Here is a 20,903-nt window from a genome sequence, read left to right on the forward strand (position 1 = left end):
GGACACCACTGGGTCATGCGCTAGGCAATCGGAACGCCTAATCAGGACGGACGCACCTCAACCAATGTCACCTGAACCCAATACAATCACATACTTTACCCATTACTTGTTAATTACACGCTTCTCACTGCTACAATTGGAAGCATTGCAGCTTAAAGGGAACATTACATGCTGCACTTGTCACACACTTTTACACTGCAAATAATGCCCACAAATTAATATTATTAATCCTAATACACATGCCACTTCTGCATGTATAAATTAATACAGACATTTGTGGGGCCAAAATAACATTTATTAAACAAACTTTGGCACAAATTTAAAATACATAACAAAACAAATGGTACCATACCAGGACAAAAATTACATAATAAAGAATAAATAGCCACAGCAGAATCATTGGGAACACATCAGGTGGCTTCACAACAAAAGTATAGCACCAACACTTCAAGTACAGCACACTGAAACAGGGCAACAGAGGAACCAAACATGACATTTGAACCGCGGGCAAAAGTGGTGACCCTGGGCACGGATTTGGACACAGGCTGCTGACACACACAGCTCAATGGAAGATTTGGGAAGACATAACGGTGGAGATTAATGGGGACACAAGTTCATTTGCGAGCACGTTTGGCCCTGGCAGGCTCCTTGCCACGTGCAGCAGCTCTTGTGCCTCGTCCACGGCCAGAGGCTGATGGTGGCTCATGTGGAGCACATGCTGGTGAGGGGGTGGATCTTCTTCCCCCTCTGGCAGCAGGGAGTGATGACGTTGGTAATGCACCCGAAGCGGGTGACATTAGGGCCCTATTGCTGGTAACTAGCTCCACCATAAGTTCATTATGGCGGAGGAGGAGGTCGTTTTGCCGCAGGGCTTGATCAGCCAGCACCTGCAGGCTACCAGCAATAGCTTGTTGGCTGGCAGCCATAGCTTGCTGGCTGGCACTCATAGCCTGCAGGCTCTCAGCAATAATCTGCTGGCTGGTGGTCAAACCCTGCAGCACCTCCTCGGCCCTACGCACCCGCTCGAATGCTGACTCTCCCTGCTGCACAATACTATCCAGCACATGGCCCCACATGGACAATTCAGCCACGGACAATCCCACCGGCTGCTGCTGCACGGGCCTGCTACTGGGGCCAGGTGGCACAGACTCCACAACCTCCTCAAGAGAATCTTGACCAAGCGGTGGCGATGCTGTTGAACAAGAAAATTCCAATTACCACACATTCCATGCAACATTTAAAACATCTACTTATGGCCTGGCAAATAATTACCTTCAAGAGTAGAAGCCATCACTTCCGCTGGGGACTCGCTGTCTATAGTGCTCACCCCCCGGACCTCCTCCACTGCAATACAGCACTGGGCCATCTCTTCCAGGGGGGTGAGCTCCAGCTTGGATGGCATGGGGCCAGCCCCAGAGGTCTGGCTGTGTTGCCACCGGTCGGTCAATTTCTTCTTGAGGTTGCCTTTGAAGTCGTGCCACCTGCAATCAAAGTGTACATATTAATACATGTAACTCCTCATGTTTGCTGTAGCACCCATTGCAATATGATACATAATACAACATGTGCCTACTGACACCAACCTTACATTATATTCATTTTTCATACCAACCCTTAGCAGATACAAAAACATTCACCCTCCAATAACTATCAATTCAATGTCATGGCCAACATGTCTGTGCCTCCAAGCAACGTGAACACCCATTGCCCAACTAGATCTAATATTGAATGTAAACATTACTGGACTTGTACTACTCTAATGTAACACACATGTACTTGCCTCTTTTTAACATGCTCTGCCTGTCGAACTTGTGGAGCCACTGCATTAATCTCCGCCGTTATCTCCTCCCAGATCTTCCATCTCCTTGTGTGTGTCAACTTCACCGCAGGACACTCAATTAAATCACGTGCCCGGGTCACCAGGATGTCAAGCCCCCGCGGTTCATATGCCATGTTTCTTGTTGTGGGTTCCCGTGTTGCCCCACTGCGGCCACGGGCACTGGCACGGGCACTGCCACTGCCACGGCCACGCCCACCGGTTGCTGTACCTGAAGTGCTGGGCTGGCTACTCTGTTGGGAAGCCACCTGCTGTGTTCCCAATGATTCTGCTGAGGATGGCCCAGCTGCTGATTGGCCTGCTGTTGATGGGCCAGCTCGGTCCTCTGGGTTGAGGGGTACATAGGTGGTGTTGGCCTCCATGCGGGACAACAGATTCTGCACCACCTGCTCTTCCTCTGAGTCTGAGCCTGGCATGTTTGCAACAAGTGTTAGCCTTTCTAGGACCACTTTAAATACTATTTCTGTAATTGGCGTTAATCAGCTGCAAGCTGCGTTCCGTACGGCCGCGTTCCGTACGCCAGCGTCAACCGTGCGGCGCATACGGCCCGCCCCTTGGTGTGGAAAAATATTCCCAAAAAACCTGGCAAACTCAGTAAGTCTGATTTATTTGCTAAATGCAGATTCCAACACCAATGACCAAATACAACTGAGGTCAGACATGACATGTATATTTGAATGTACTTCTGTACTGTGCACTTGTTTGCTATGTAGTACAACTGACACTACCCATTCCATATGTCAATCCAGTCCACCACTTAGCCACAAATAATCAGTGAGTTAGGTGTAAGTGTCTAGAGATGCACACTATTTCACCTGTTGCTTATACCCATGTTTGGTGAATGTTATAGATTAGATATAATATGTTTCCATCTTATTTTACACTGTTTAGGATGGGTGTGCGATGCAATGGGTTAGCCGTCTGGTCGGGCGCATACACGCTGTTAGTGTAAAAATGAACAATAAAGTTAATACCAAATATCACTCTGATCAACCAATGACAGCACATGATTGTTTGATTTGTGCCACTCCTAAAATGGCGGCCTATGGGAGAGCAGCCCCATTCTCTTCCGCGGAGCTGCGAACTCTGGTCTCCATTATGGAGACCAGGCTGGGGCGTGCCGGCCCTTTCATTACTAACCGGCAGAAGCGCCAGGCATATGCATCGGCCCGCAGGCGCATATTCGCGCGCACCCAGGTGCGCAGGACCATCGCACAGCTGGAGCGGCGATGGTCTGATCTCAGGCGGCGCCAGCCTGATAAGCTCCAGCAAATACGGGCCAGCATTGCTCGATGTAAGTGTTTACCCATTAAATGGCCAATTATACAATATTGCTGACATGACCATTTTTCAACCAATAAGGTAACCTGCCTGATCCATGAGTTAAACATGGCATACAATATATGAGTGCTACTTCCTGTTTGACACCCTGTAATGGTCATAAAATATGTTATTGGGGAGGATTAATGCTTGTGATGCTTACAATGGCCCAAATGTCACAGCATACCTGCCATGTTACAGGCTGTGTTTTGTAAAGGCCACTAAGGAGCTGTTTGCCTGTACAATTATCTGTACTTATAACCTTTGCATTTATAGCTTGATAAGGCTTAATAGTAATTACCACTAATTGCCACTTTTTTGATTATTCACATACACAGCACGTGCTCGCGCAAGACAGGCCCGGGAGGAGGCAGAGGTGGCCCTCGAGGACCTGCCCCAGGAAGGGAGCCCGGAGGAGGGGGCCCAGGAAATGGAGGAAGAGGAGGCAGCGGTGGCCCTGGAGGACCAGCCACAGGAAGGGAGGCCGGAGGAGGGGGCCCAGGAAATTGATGATGACGAGGGGTGGGCTGTGGAGGCACTGGCACCCGTGGAGGACGTCAGCGAGGCCGAGGATGGGGCATTGGAGGCCCCTGAGGAGGAGGTGGAGGCCGATGAGGTTGTCCAGCCGGCCGGAATTGGTATGTATACATAAGGATTTATTTATCCGTTTGGCATGTACTATTTGCTATGTAGCACTGGTGATTCTATTGATTTTTACAATACTATAAAATGACAAAACAAACGGGATAGCAACAGACACACTTTGGGGTTAGATAGGGTGGGCAAACCATCCCTTTCAGCCAGGACACATATTAATGACACAGGTTGTGAGGATGTCTTTCATCTCGATTTTAAGTGCCACTGAACCTGTGTAGTTAATCTGTATCCTGGAAGAAAGGGATGACTTGCTAATGTAAGTGTTTCATGTCCCTGCTGCTTGCCTACAATCTGTAGCCTCATATAGGGTGAGTAGAGTTTACTGGTGAATGATCTTTGTAAACTAGATTCAGTATGGCATAAATGGAGTATGGACAGGCGTGGCTTAGACTGGAGTAATAAGTGGTCAGAGCCCCTGGGCCCTCCTCTAGCTAACCACCCCCTGCGGCCTGCATGTATGTTTTGCACCATAATTGTGTGTGTATTTGGTCTTAGTAATGGTTTTGAGCATGGGAGTGGGTTAGTGCTGCAGCCTCCCCTAACTGGCATTCTGACAATGATTTCTGGAGCAGACCATCAGCAGGCAAGCCATGCTTGATTGCACAAATGTACTGAGCATTCCTGAGAGTTGTGCAACTCCCCTGCCAGGCTCCATCATATAACAGACACTTAACTTTGTTTGCCGAATTGTGATTGGTGCAGCGCGTGACATGCTTCTCACAGCTTAGTCATGGGTGGGTTTGGATTGAGAAGTAGCAGTATGACTGTGAGGTGTTTGACAGAGTAAAGGGTAGAGGGCCAAAATCAGGCTTTCCATGTAGTATGTATGCATGTATGTATAGGTGTATGTCTCATATATATAGTTATATATGTGTGTATATATATATATATATATATATATATATATATATACACACACACCTGTCACAATGCATGTTTAAAATGTAGGTTTGACTATGTTAAATGTATGCATGAATATCATTATTCATTTTTCAATTTGAATTTCCTTACACAGATGAGCCTGCCCAAGCAGAGGAGGGTCGCCGTGGGGCCCTCCTAAGAATTAGAGCCTACATGCGGCAGATTTTGGCCGAAATTGACCGGCTTATAGATGGCCCAAATTAATGATTTTAGAATTTATTTTTGGTTATTTATATTAATAAATAGTTATTTAAAGTTCAAAGTTGTCCGTGTTTTTTTCTAACATGCAAAAGTTTATGTGTAACTTGTTTAAAATATTTTAAATAAGCTAAATGTAAATAGTGTACATAGATGTATGTTAGGGTCACATGCTGTAAGGGTTAATGTGTGTCATGAATGTAGTAGGAATGTGGGTCAGTATAGATGAGCATTTAATTGATTGAAATTGCTAACAATCCCTTTTTCAGGAGGTTGCCTAATAGCCTAAGTGGGTCATGTGATCGCTGTGTGTACTCAGTACAAAAGTGTTGGATTGTGCGTAAATACTCCGCATCGGGGCGTACGGACAGCTTTCCGTACGTTCTGACGCGGTAAGACCGTGCTTGTGCGGGAAGACCGTGCAAGAATCTGTACGTTTCCCCCGCACGCGCACGGTTTGTATGTCGTCCGTACACACGCCCTGTTCTTACAGAGTGAGTCCGTCCGAATGCGGAGGACACGTGGGCGTTTCTACGGACGATGCCCGCACGCTGCCGCACAGCGATGCGTGCGGCCCGCACCGTAATAATTCGGGAATATCCGCACCGATCAGAATAAGGGCCATCGTGAGGCTGCTGGGATCTCCATTATGATGTTCAGTGAAGTGTCATGGAATGCTATGATTAGATGCCCTTTTCATGATGTTATTACGGTGTTCTCTGAATCTGGTCTTTAGACTGCGGGTTGTACGTCCTACGTACTGTAATTGACATGGGCATTCAAGAATATAAATACAGTATTCTGTATCACAATTGATAAAGTGTTTAATATCGAATGTTTTATTATTTGATGAGGATGTTATCTTATTTGTTTTATTACACATATGTTTACAGGTAAGACATATATTTTTATTGCATCGGTAGCTGCCCAGTGGTTTACTGGGGAGCCAAGAAGCTTGGGAAACTTGTGGAAGAGGAGGTAAGAGGCTAGGGGAAATGTGATCTTTATATTATATTATATATAATATAATATATATTAATATTCCTGTTCCTGTTCCTTCTAAAAACTATTCTGGGTTTCACGCAGACAGGTGGAAGAATTTTATCATATTTTAGGATCTCTGAATTTTTCAGCACAATCTTTTTAATGTCTAAAGATTTTGTGTTAAATTTTGATATGAACAAGGGTGGCTTTTGGTTCGTATCCAGGATCTCAGGGGTTGTGCTTTTGGATATCAAAAGATCATTTCTCACAATGGTTTTTGCTGACACAGAGGCTTCCTGCAGAAGGGGTTCTGGGTAGCCTCGTCTCCTAAAGTGACCAAGCATGGACTCGGACTGTAGTTAAGTCTACTTTATTAAACATCCCACACCTGACCGTATTGTTAATCCCTTTAAACCAAAAAGTAACTTTGATCCACCATGTTTAAATCCTTCGATAGATACATTTTTTAGATTAGTAAAAAGGGACCCTTTGTCCTTTATGAAAAATTTCGTATTCGAATCTTACCAAGGATCAAAATAGAGCGATCAACACATTAAGGGACAATACAGCTATAATAATACGACCAGCTGATAAAGGTGGTGCTGTTGTTATCCTCAACAGGTCAGACTATATTGATGAAATTAATCGACAGCTAGCTGACCATACATGCTACAAACCCCTCACTTATGATCCCACTTATATCTACAAAAGGGAGGTTGACGCTGTAATTAAACTAGGTCTATGTAATGGGTGGTTAGATGAAACAGAAGCTTCATTCTTGACGCAAGTACATCCCAGAATTTCCATTATGTATGTATTAACCAAAATCCACAAAACCCTAATACGTCCACCTGGCAGACCTATTTTTTCATCCTGTGGTTCCATTTGTTAACCTTTGTCACAGTATATAGACTTTTGGCTTCAGCCCATAGTCCAAAGTACAGCATATTATCTTAAAGATACCACAGACTTTATTTTAAAATGGAAAGAACAAGGAAAACTTCCTGAATCTGCATTATTGGTGACGCATGATGTTTCGAGTTTGTACACCAATATTCGACATAATGATGGTCTTGACACAGTTAGGAGTCTCGTTTCCTCCAGTCCAGATTATGGGGATGGTAGAAAACATTACTGGGTATCATGCATGAACAGACAGTGCAAGTGCACCTGATACAACCTCTAGGTCAGGGCTGGGCAATTGCGGCCCTCCAGATGTTGATGAACTACACATCCCAGCATGCCTTGCATCAGTTTCAGCATGGCCACATAGCAAAACTAATGCAAAGCATTATGGGATGTGTAGTTCATCAACATCTGGAGGGCCGCAATTGCCCAGCCCTGCTCTTGGTGCTGGTTTTTGAGGCACACTGATGTATGAAATATCGGATTTTACCAACACATCCCTGAGATTGGGTGGTCTCTGGTAACACGCCATCAGGCGTGTATCAGATAACTTAATTTCCTGATCAGTGCGTATAATAGCCCACAATTTTTTAGAGAGTTTATTAACTGTAGGGCTAGCACTATTGAATTTAGTGACCCATGGAAGGATGGGTTCCTTCATCTCTTTGTTTGCAGGGGCCAGCAGCTGTTCTCGTGTGAGCAGTGCTGCTCGCTGTCTAGCTTGCAAAAGAGTGCGTTTTTGTACCCCCTTTCTAAAAATCTCTCAATCAAGATGTCAATCTTTGACTCTGCCTCCAAAGGATCTTAAACTATGCGTTTCATCCTAACCATTTGAGAATAAGGAAGGCCATTAATAAGACTAGTCGGATGGGCACTGGAATGATGCAATAGATTATTCCTGTCTGTTTCTTTTTGGAATAGGGAGGTGGAGATGTATCGCCACATCACGCCGATGATGTGTGCGTTCCATTAGCCTTAAATGGTAATTCCGTTTTTTTGTTAATTCTATTAATGGAGCGCCTAATCCAGAAGTGTGTGCGCTCTATATAATTCCTCTGTATATTATATACACTCCCCTCTCTTGCGAGGTGCATAGCTACAACATGTGCGTTTTAGACCTCCGTCATCGGCGTGCAGCTAGGTGGGATTTTGTATGTGTCATGTAAGTTATATTTAGGATGTAACAACATTTTGTATGTATCATTTGGAGGTACACTTTAAAGTTTATACTATGTGTACAACATAGGAATTATCCTGTTAAATATAGTCATGAATATATGTAATGTCCGGAATATAAAGTCTGCAATTTAATCCAGGGTGAGACAATATAATCAAATCCACCTGAAACAAACTAGTATTACAATAGACTAATCTATATGGAGAGTTTAAATATTCAAATGCCAATGGCTATCTATTTAATGGGCATTGTTTAAAGTTATATTGAATTGATTAACTCATAAAGTTTAGAACTAGACTATACAGTAAGTATATTGTTACCCCACTTACATATATAAATAAATTTCCCTTTTTCTTGAACAGACCAACATAGGTAATTTATCTCAGAAGATTACCCATAACAACCAGAATTATCCCAAACTGGTTAACTAAATCCACAATTCCTTATTGGTAAGCAGAATTGAATCTCATCTGACTTCTTATTGGCTAGCTCCCCGTTTCCTTTTATTTTATTTTATTTTATTATAGACTAAAATTTTGGTACTTCCGTATTATCTGGGTGCCCGTTTTTTTTGATCGGGTCGGAAAAATCGGGTCAATCGCATTGCATGCAACCAAATCGCATGCGATGCGATCGACGCGATTTTTACATTGGATTTAATGGTAAATGGTCCCTGAGACCCGATTTTACATTGGGTCCAATGTTAAATGCCCCCCTAGACCCCATTTTTTATTGTATACCCACTCTGTTCATACCCCCACTATCCAAGTGGGCATGGAGTTGATTATATATAGCGTGGCGAGCGCAGCGAGCCACCGAGCCCAAAGCGTGGCGAGGGGACCCGGATTACTTAAAATGTATTCCGTGTCCCCTTGCAAGGCTCGCTGCGCTCGCCACGCTTCGGGCTCGGTGGCTCGCTGTGCTCGCCACGCTATATAAAATCAACTCCATGCCCACTTGGATAGTGGGGGTATGAACAGGGTGGGTATACAATAAAAAATGGGGTCTGGGGGGGCATTTAACATTGGACCCAATGTAAAATTGGGTCTCAGGGACCATTTAACATTGAATCCAATGTAAAAATCGCGTCAATCGCATCGCATGCAACCAAATCGCTAAAAGATTATTCATCTTAAAACGGACTGTGCATAATCATTGCGAATACACCCAACATTGGACACATGGAAATGATCTCCAGAATGTATTTCTGATTTTAATTTAAGTTAAACTGGGAGGTACATTTTATGTATTAGGTTGCGCACCCCAATCACTCTTTCTGTTGTATTTGTCTGTTGTTCCTCACTAACAGGAGGAATTTTGGTGGTGCTGCATATGACATTTAGCGCAATTCAGAGTCAAACCCCCATATATATATATATATATATATATATATATATATATATATACCTTGACAACGGAGTAAAATCCGAAATGTTGGTGACTATAGCGTCTGCCTGTTCATTGTGACAATCGTGGCAATCATACATTACTAGGGAAGTCCAGGAACAGAGCATGTTCTCCCTCATGGAGAGGGTCAGGTAGGCAAGTATAGGTGCCCATATATGTTGCGATATGTGTGCTGTGCGTTTTGAACTCCATTTGTGCCGTGTTATTTTGGCACTTGTAGGAGGATGCGATGCAATGCGATGTATGGTGTGGGTGCGGTGCGGTGAGATGCGATTTTAGCCTCTTTTTTTTCCCAGTTTATAGTTACCTAATGGACATCGCATCGCCTTGCATCGCATTAACTACAAAACTGATGCGATGTAGCACAAAAAGCACTGACTGCAGATACTCTTTGTGCTATACAATATTGTACCCGCAGGGACGCGCATTGCATCGCATCCCCGCAGGTACAAGGTGCGATTTTAACTGATGCGATGCGTTTTGAACTAAAAGTTCAAAACGCATGTTAAAATCGCAACGTGTATGGGAACCTTCTGATTTAAAACAAACAATTGCTGTAATGTGCTAGGGGTAAGTTACTCAGTGGCATTGCCTGATTAACCAGTAGGCTGATTAGGCTGCAGCCTAGGGCACCTGGAATCTTTCATGAGGCCAAACTCAGTGTAAAAAAACTTGAATATTTGGATCTGCATTTAAGAACATCGCAGACAGCTGTGATGAATGCTAATCAATTTTCATTAGATTAACTTTATCATAAGATCAAATGTCAGATAAAATGACATGTATTGGATGGTGACAGTACTTGACATGACTTTGATAAAGCTTCCTGCTAACAGTATAATTATCCAGATGGGCAACATACTGATCAGTCCGTGTTATAGCAACATTAACGCTTAGGATCTGATTCAGGGGTTGAAGCTGTTGAAGCTGTTGTCTCAGTTCTAGCTTCTGCAGTGCTGCTGGTGCTATTATATGCAAATGCTAGTTTCTGACGTCCCTTACTGTATGTGCTTGCCATTTCTCCATTGACTCCTGCACCATTAATACTGTCTCCTGCTTTATGACACTGTCTCCGTTTGAACCTAACCTCTGTGGAAGCAGCTATATGTCCAGTGGCGTAACTATAAATTTTGCTCCCCCCTGCCAAAAAGTTTGTGGCGCCCCCCTCCCCTGGGCTCCTCTCCAGCATGTTTCCCCAGCATGTGGGAAGAGAGACCAGCAGACACTGCTGCTTCCCTTGACTCCAACGCATCCCAGGCCGCCCATCCGCCCGCCCATTCTGTACACAGTAAGCAATAGCCAGCTCTGTGTACAGTCAATTGAATCAGTGGGGGGATTTGTTATCTCTGCCATGCCCGCACCCGCGCTGTGGCTGACTCGCCTCCAGTGCTCAGTCAGTGGGCAGCGGCAGGCAGCAGCTTGTCAGTGCGTTTAGCGAGTGCCGGCGCCCACACAGACACTGCTGCCGCTTGCTCCCCCAAGCGGCAGCTGGGGCTGCTTTACAGTAGTTACACCACTGTATACGTCTGTCTGACAACACAGCTGCTGTCACTGATACGCCACACTCATAAAGTGTGCATAAGATGAATGTTTCTTGTGTTCACTTCAGGCAACCTCCCAGTCAGCACTCCGGAAAGCCCATTGTTTTGCCACCCCATTTGTGACCCCAAATTGAGATTTCTGGGTTCTTCACAGCTAAAGATGTATGATTGGGAATAAGAAATATAGCATGAGGGGTAAGGTCTGATGAACTCTATGGGGTATATGTAATATGTTTATGATTTGCCATAATCAGCATTGTGTATTAAGGCAAAACCAACCTATTTTGACATAAAGCAAATCAATGGTTTCATCGAGCGGCGTAACTATAGCACCGCAGCCCTCGCCACGGCGGGGGGGGGGGCGCTGTGCATGTGGGGGCGCCGTGGGCTGCGCTGCTATAGTTACACCCCCCCAATCCCCCGCAGACTTACCTATCTCGCTGGTCCCGGTGGCTCCGTTCTTCTGCTGAGGACCACCACAAATTGGCTGCCCCCATATAGCACACAGTTCTCTGAAACTGTCTGCTGAATGGGGGTGGCCATTTTGTGGTGGTCCTCAGCAGAAGAACGGAGCCGCCGGGACCAGCGAGATAGGTGAGGCTGCGGGGGATTAGGGGGGGGGGTTTGCATGGGCGGCGGGTGCTTGGCAGGGCGGCGGCGCGGGGGGGTGCTTGGAAGGGCGGCGGGGGGGCGCCCCCCTAATGGTGGGGGGGCACCCAAACGTAGCTACGCCACTTATTTCATCGCTTAAAGCACATAGTTTCTAGCACATCAGATTCCTTTGCAATAATGGTAGGTTTGTTCTTTACAGTAAAATATATACAGTATTAGATGTGAGTACCAGGGTGCTGCCAAATACATGAGGCTTCACAACTTTCCCAAAGGGGCCGGCTGTGCGACCCGAATTTCAGGAACCTTTTGGGAGAGTAGGCAAGTATTATATGAGTAAATTATATCAAAGATGGACCATCATGAGATAACATAGATGCATACAGGTCATATCCAGATTAATGGGGGGCAGGGGATACTGTACCCCAGGCCCCCCTCCGTCCAAAGCACAGTGACATCACTAGCTTTCCTGATTCCTGTGCCAGTGTATAAGTAGTACAGAGGCTGCTGCTATTCTCGCATTTGACAAGATAGATGATACTGTAGATTTAAATGTTCTATATGTAATTTAAGGTTATTTATCTTGTCTTTGTTCCACTACAAGAAAAAATAAATAAAAATAGTTGGAGCTATAAACTGTACCCAGGCATTATTAAACTATAAGTTGAAATCTAATATACTCCAATGGTTTGAATTTAATATACACAATTCATACCTCCCAACATGACCCATTCCAAGAGGGACAAGATCCTCTCCACCTGGACTTCCCTCTTTATTTATGATTGTGTTGAAATTCCTTTATGATCAATTAAATAGTTTAACACAGGTGATGCCTATCATATATTAAGAGGGAACAGAGCATTGTGTCACTCCTGCATGGGTCATGTTGGGAGGTACACACAATCTGATATTAAGGCCCCCTGTCTTAAGTCCCACAAGCCCCCAAGCCTCCTTCTGGTCCTGCATAGTGTTTATCTTTGTGCTGTATATGTCACATGAACGGACCATAGATTATTTCTAAATATTGTTCTATCTGAATACAGTATACTTACTTTATGAAGCATGGCAACATGCGCTGGAAGATATTAAACCCGCAGAAATACAGGAATACAAATGAAACCAAAGATGGATTGTGATTCTCTGTCTCTGTTTCTATAGCTACATATGCATATAGCATAGACCTTCATAATACTTATACATAGTGTATCTACTTGTATTATATTTTTTTCATTCCATTAGTTATCCTGCACCCCCATTTCCCTGCAATACTTCTTTCTGTACTCTTCAGGCTGGGTACACACTAGAAAGTTAGATTGTTCATTCAATCGATGAACAATATATTGGTAGCAAATCGGTAAGTGTGTACACTAGATATGTCTCTGAATTACGTAGTTCAGATATATAGCAGTGGCCCCCCCAGCACAGCCATTTCCTGTATGAGAAATCCATTGATTGCCGGTACTCTGGCTGCAGGGACCACCGACACTGACTTCAAACCTGGGTGGGCAAATTTAAATTTCTACCCAGTTGTAATAGCTGGCCCAACATATAGATTTGCTAATTAGTAAGTGTGTATACTGTAGCTTGTGTGTAACCAAAGGCAATATGTCCCTGTGCTTACTGTCCTTGTTGTGACCTTTAATCTACTGTATGTTCCTGGACCTTCTATAAGTGGATGCTCCTCAGGGACGTGCAGGCAGGGGCGGCAGTGCCTCACCTGTCATAAATTATTTAAAAAAAATTGCAGATGATTGGAAACTGTCAGCAGCAGGGGGTCGGGGCTAATCACAGGCACAAAAAGAGTCAGAAAAACCCTTTGAAAATAAATGGAGAAGTTTCACCTACTACTCAGCCTCAGTGACAGGGATGTACTGTACCTTCAGCCCACATCAAAGCACTCCCTTGTCACTGAGACAGATGTGATAGGACAGCGGATCAGTTTGTCACACATTGACAGACTATTACACTGTCCTGCTGCTCAGAGTCAGTCTGACAGCCTTCTCATCATTGCACGCTTGATGAGCAAGCAGGCAGAGGCACGAACAGTGGCGCTGGTGGGTGGCGGATGTAACGGGCATCGGCTGCGGATGTAGCGGGCATTGGCAAAAATAATACATTTCAAATGGCTGTGGCCAGCCAATCACGGCTCACCACGTCATCGCCATGCCCCCTTGAACTGGCTATATTAGCTGGAGCTGGTGCCTCACCAGCCACTGACCTTACCATATGCCACCGATGCTCCTGGTTCTCTGAATTACTGTGGACATGACATAATAATGTAAAAGTGACAGTATAATGCCATCATGGGACTTATATATTGGTGCAATTAAGCATTACACTTTAAAGTGTTGGTCTCTATAGCAAGTCCTGAATACCAGCAGCTAATAGCAAGTGACTGATGCCTCCAATGGTTTGCAGCCTATTTTCAAATGTTTTGGTTCCAGATGAGTAAACCAATGGTTTGATGGCTGGAGGTATATATATATATTCATTCTAGCAAATATGTGTATTAATTATACAGGCAACATTGTAAATACACTTATTCTACTTGTACAGTAATTTAAAATCTCCCACTAGAACTGCTGTTTCAGGTTAGTAGCAGTATGGAAGATCACATAAGCAAGCCATATAGCATTACACCACAATCTACTTGGTAAATTTACTAAGGTGGGAATATTATTGAAGATGAGATCTTTCCCATAGCAACCAATCAGTTTCTACAGTACTTCATATTTATTTAGCACCTTCTAGAAGATAATAGATAGAATCTAATTGGTTCAAAGCCTAGCGAACAGGTCAACAATGCCCGTCACCCCACCAAATTCCCACCCCTCGCATTGGACGCCATCCGCATCCCCTCGCTAGCATGGAAGGAGATATGTAAGCAAACACATCCCTTTGCATGTGGCCGAAGGGTAAAGAAATCATTTGATGGCCAAAAAGCGGAGGGCACTGAGGTCATGTGATGTCAGCTGCCCAACCCAAGCAGGCATTGACCTGCTTGCGTTCCCAGCATTTTCATTGGGACTCCCATAAAATCCCTCCCCTTCCCATGTGAACACCTTGGTGAGTATGATACTCACCGAAGGTGTTCGCATAAAGGGTCTGCACATGTACATATTCGCAAATGCTCAGACCCTAACCATTGGAAATGGGGCCGAATTCGAAATTATTAAGATGGGCATTCTATTGAAGATGGGATGTTGCTATGGGCAACGAATCAGATTATATCTATTATCTTCTAGAACAGTTTTTCAACCAATGTGCCGTGGCACACTAGTAGAGAACTAGAGCTGTTCTCAAGTGTGCCCCCAAGTCTAAAGATGTTCAAACCAATTCAAAGCCACCAACAGTTCAACAGTTATTTACTGGTCTCTTCTTTTCATGTAAAGTCCAATGTATTTTATTTTTGTTACCTGTGGGGACCAGTGGGATTGTCTTGTAGTTTTATATTATATTATATTATTTGGGCCAATAGGTTTGTTTTTTTTCCTGTGGTGGCCAATGTGTTTTGCCCTGTGGGGATCTCATGGTGTGCCAAATATTTTAATCTTATTTTGTGTGGTAAAAAGGTTGAAAATCAGAAGGTGCTAAATAAATAAGAAGTAGATTCTGATTGGTTGCTATGGACAACATCCCATCTTCAATAGAACTTCCATCTTATTAGAGTATTCTTATTTTTTCTGGATTTCATACTATGAATTTGCCCCCCTATTTAAATATATAACATTACTTCACCCCACACACATTATTAATAAGCACACAGATAACGTTAACACATACCTCCCAAGTGTCCCGATTACAGCCGCACGGTCACACTATTTGGAAACTGTCCCTCCCACAGGTGGCAATGTCCCATGGGCATTTGGGGAGTTGGGCGGAGCCAGATATCACTGCTGCTCACTGAGAAGATGCCTCGTGTCTGTGCCTGTAGACCTTTTTTCGTGTGTTGATTTATTGACTGACAACCTAATTACTGTTGAACAATCTATTGGATCCCAGCCTTTCGACCTTGGTTATCCTGCTACTAATCTATCTCTCAGGGCATTACCACAATATCCTACAGTATTGTAGGGGGGTCTATAATTTAAGAAAATGCATCTATTTGGAATCACAAATGATCTCTATGTATAAATAATCATGCATAGCCCATTAATATTATCACCATAATCAGCCTGTGTGTACAAAGTGTAGCTACTTGCCAGTGCAGAAAATTAACAATTGTCAGCAAAGTTATTCATGGGAAGCATTTAGCAAGGTGGCTGCATGGACTTTGCTTCATAGAGTGATAATTTTAACACCACAATGGGACTGATCTCAGATCTGCAATCTCTAAATTAATTTGCTAATTTTTCTCAATGAAAATTTGTCTTAATAATATCCATTGGAGATTCAATGAGCATCTACATATGTCTAGGGGAAATGTCCCATGTGTAACATATCTGTGACTGGAACTATTTACAGCCCAAATTACTATATACAGAATGTAATTCTTACTGTAGCTGTGTGATCAATACTCACACCTTGCCTACCTGATTTATCACTATGGGGGGAATTCAATGACTCCAATATTCTTTATGCAATTTTTTGACCAATGTGTTTTCGCAATTAAAGCTGTGAAAACAGGGATGATGGCCCTAATTCATTTTGGCTCAGTAAGCTGAAACATCGCAGCTTACCGAGCAACTGAGATGCCTCCCATCCGAATACCTGCCCCCCCATTGCCAAATCCCCTCAGTACCATGCAAGGGGGATGTGTACGAGAACGCATTCCCTCGCATGCCTCCGCAAGCAGAAATCATTTGTTGGTAGCCAACCATGATTCTCAACTGACTTTTATATGAGAGCGCTAGGACAAAGATAAGTCAGTCACCCGGCCCGCGTACCCATGGAAATGCCCAACATTTTTATGCGGACGCCAATAAAACGCTGGGTGTTCCCATGGGCTAGCCCTATTTTTGTGAATGGCCTCAGCGAATGGCCCGACGAGTTACGTTACGTACAAACCCGTACATGCGCAAACTCCGACCATCGGATCTGGGGCTTAATTCGGATGGCTACGAGAGATCCTGAATCAGCTACGATATCAGATATTAATTTTTTGGCAGTTGAAAAATCCTTGATGAGTTCTGGCTTTTGGGGCTAATTGGATAGTCCCCAGGGAATCAATTAGCCGTGGTAAATTACCATGGCTGATTCAACTCCCCCTATCTATTTTTCTTTCACATTTCATGACCTCACTACAACACACTGGGGCATATTTATTAAACTTAAAGAGCTGTTTTCAAGGGATCCCGGCTAATACTTAGTATCTCCAACATTTAAGAGGCTGGTTTTCTCCAGGCTTTGCTAAATATTCGGTTTTACCAAACTTCCAGATTTGACCCCAGTTGCTAATGCCATCTGAAGATAGCCTTAACCTATAGTAGTCTATGAGCTACTGTAATGCATATTATTTTTTGTGGGATCCACCTCCTCCATCTCCTGTGTCCTACTGACACGTGCATCCCAGGGCCACTCTTATGCTCTATGCATGCTAGAGACAATCCTGATAGCAGAGTGTTTGCAGGATGCTCTTTGTTGGAATTCACTCTTTACTGTGTCCTGGTAAGAGATTTTTGCTTTTTTCTTCACTTTGACATATTGAACTCACATTATTAATATGGTAATAAATAGGGCTCAGTCTTTTCTGAACATTTGAGTCATTCACTATCTATGCGCACAAATACTACACAGGCAATAAAAAACACCTGTTTTAAGTGCAATTGGATATATAGGTGTTCAAATGAACAAGTAATACACTGTGATGTCATCCAACACATTTATTTAAATACTAAAAACATATTGTGATGTATCTGGATAGTCCGTGGAAGTACAGGTTGAGCATCCCTTATCCAATATTCCGAAAACCAAAGTTTCCAAAATGTACTTTTTTTTTATTTGCTAAAAACCTACTGGGTACATCTGGAATTGGCACTACTGGGGACATGATATGTAACTGACACTTAATATGTGCAAGAAAATGATTGCTTGGCATTCAAATTCAGTGCCTGAGAAAGTATACAGACTGTTTCATGCACAAATTATATTTGTGTGCATTTCATCTGGCGGCTCTTACCATTATGGAGGGGGAGAGCAGCCACAATGTGGGCCCCCCCCCTCTGCTGCCGTCCCTGGTCACTGCCGCCATACCCGGACGCCGCGCGCACCCCTGTCCCTGCACGGGGTTTGCTCATGCGCAGTAACGTCATACATACTGCGCATGCACTGGCCCAAGCCTCCGGGGGCTGTCTTTGCAGCAGCCCCAGGAGACTTGATCAGGTTCCCAGGTCCCAGCGCATGCACAGTATGGTCCGCGGTACTGCGCATGCGCAGAACCCGTTTTGGAGGCAGCCGCGCATTTGCGCAGAGAGAGGCTTCCCGGAGGGAGGGAACACCTCCCAATGGGATGCCTTGAGTGACTAGCAGGTCAGACTTCCAATAGGAAGTCACTGCCAGTCACAGTGAAGCCAGAGCAGTCTCACAGACTGCATCTGGCTTCACTTTGGGCAGAGACAGTGGTGGATTTTACCTGAGGGGCTGCAGCCCATAGGTATAAACTGCCACTGGTGCATTTCATGTGTTTGATGTGTTTATACAACATAAATGCAAGATACCTCATTGAAATATAAAAATATTCCGTAATACGGAATAATCCATTATACAAAATGCTTCTGGTCCCGAGCATTTTGGATAAAGGATACTTAACCTGTATTGGGAAAAATAAGCTTGAATAAACAGAACAAGGCTTGAGCCTTCTCTAGTTAGCATATAAGAGTAGAAAAATATTTGGCTGGTCTGTTAAAAACTTTTGCTTGATTGGTGGTGCTCCCAGAAAATATGGGTGGCAAAACAGTGGAGGAAACTTGATTGCAAATGTAACCTGAGTATGGTAAAGGCATATTTGACCAAAAGTGGTTCATAAAGTCCCCCAAATGCACCTTTGAGTAGCTACAAGCTAGTTAATTTATAATGTTACTCCTAGCGGTCCTGCAAATGATCTCCTGTACCATTTTCTAATTGGAAATTGGTAGGATAAAACTCATAGCTTTCCTCCACACTATACTACATAAGTAGGGATGTGCACATTTTTCAGATTTTGGTATTGGATCTGGATCTCCTTTTGTGTCTTGGATCTGTATTTTTTGGGAAAAAATGATAAAAACAGCTAAAATGACAGAATTTAGTTTTTTTTGTTCCTAGGTGGTATTACTAACCTCAAAACTCAATCATTTCCACTAATTTCCAGTCTATTCTAAACACCTCACAGCTCACAATATTGTTTTTAGACCAAAAGGTTCAAAGCGGCACAAACACTGGACTTTTACGGCACACTTAGCAGAACCCCTGGACTGGTACGGCACACTTAGCAGAACCCCTGGACTGATACTGCACACTTAGCAGCACCCCTGGACTGATAACGGTACACTTAGCAGCACCCCTGGAATTAAACGGCATACTTAGTAGCTCCCCTGGACTGATAGGGTTAAATTAACAGCACCCCTGCAGTAAAAATAAGGGCAGCAACCCTTTTCTTATATGGCACACTTGGTAGCACCCTGGGACTGCTACGGGACACTGGGCAGCACCCCTTGACACTTAACAGCACCTTTACTGTAAATAATAAAAGAGCTACAGTATGCCCCTTGACTGATATGACACATTTAATGAAAAACAAAGGAAGCACCCCAGGACTTATTTGGCACACTGGTTAGCACCCTGGGACTGCAACGGGACACATGGTTTGGAAAGTATTTTGTTTGGGAAATAAAAGAAAGGCGAGATAATTTGCAGGGTAATTAAAGAATTACACAGATAAAGACCCTGTTGAAATCTGTCTGTGTTTTGAAGACAGCTATTACAACAATATAGAATGCAGTTATTTCCACAAAGGGATATAGCAATTTATTCCTGTTTTTCTTCTTCATTTTCCCCCCTCTGCACCCTCTGCAACTTCGTGCATAGAAAGCCAACTAACGCCACCTGCACAAATTGCTGTCCCCCGCTGCGGTCCGCACATCCCCGCCGCTTTGCAAATGGATGTTTTGCATAAACATCCATTTACAGGGTAGCGTACGGGGCCCAAATCATTCAAATGATTTTTACCCTCTTTGCAAATCTAAGTCAGTCTGGGTTGACTGAGGGGCAAATTTATTACGCTTGGAGAAGAGATAAACTGGAGATAAAGAGGAGAAAAGGTAAAAGGAGATCAAGCACCAGCCAATCAAATCTCAACTGTCTTTTTCAAACACAGCTGATTGGCTGGGGCTTGATCTCCATTTACCTTTTCTCTGCTTTATCTCCAGTTTGTCTCTTCACCAAGCTTAATAAATTTGCCCCTCTGACTTGCAGTGTCCGAGTCCGAGAACGGGGTGGGAGGATGACGTCCTGTGACATCAGCCTCCTGCTCCCGGTAGGGGGCCGGCCAGTGTTTTCTGGGGTGCACCCAGTGTTTTCGTGAGTATACCTAGGAAACAATGAGCCCCCCATGGAAACTATGCGCATGCATAGAGGCTAAACATCGGCCTTTGGTGCGAATTTGCCGGGGCCAAAGCAGATAACAATGACCCCATAGCACTCTCCCCTATGGGGACTGCTATTGCAATCAGTGATTGTCATAAACAGGAGGCATCACCTATATCTAGCCTTGTGAACCCTTTGAGTGCCAACATTAAGTGTTAGAGATGCGCAAATTGTACGCTAAAAATGCCAGCGTCACTCACATTTGTTATATAAATTCAAATAAAAATTGCATAAAAAATTATATGCACTAAATGATGCTAAACCTTACAGGTCATTATGATGAATAAAAATTTTTGCTTGCCAATTTTTACACCTAGTTTGGCAAATTCCCTTGGCACTCAAAGAGTTAAATTAGTAAAAGTGATACTTACTGTATAATGGGGAAATAACCACTTGGTATGTTTTATGTAAAAAAATAATGAATGGAAGAGCCTATATTCTATTCCCTAAACAAAAAAAATTACATTTTGGATCTGAGCGCCACTATTGCTATCTGTTTAGGACTTAAATAACAATAGGCATATTCACAATCTATAAAAGTACCTTAAAAACATTTACAGACTTTGCAAGAGTTGTACAAATAAATACTTCCAGTATTTGGGAAGCAAAATTAAATGTCATTGTTGTTATCTGTACACAAAACGAGCTACCGCAACATAGATTAGTTTTTACATGCTTGCGTCTTATCTGTTTTTATGTAAACAAAATAATTCAACAAAAGATTTGGAAAGTTCACAAAACACTTGAAATTAAAAAAAATTATTGGTATTAAATGTCAAGACTT

Source organism: Crinia signifera, chromosome 3 (genome assembly GCF_055691185.1).
Source record: "Crinia signifera chromosome 3, ASM5569118v1, whole genome shotgun sequence".
Lineage (NCBI taxonomy): Eukaryota > Metazoa > Chordata > Amphibia > Anura > Myobatrachidae > Crinia > Crinia signifera.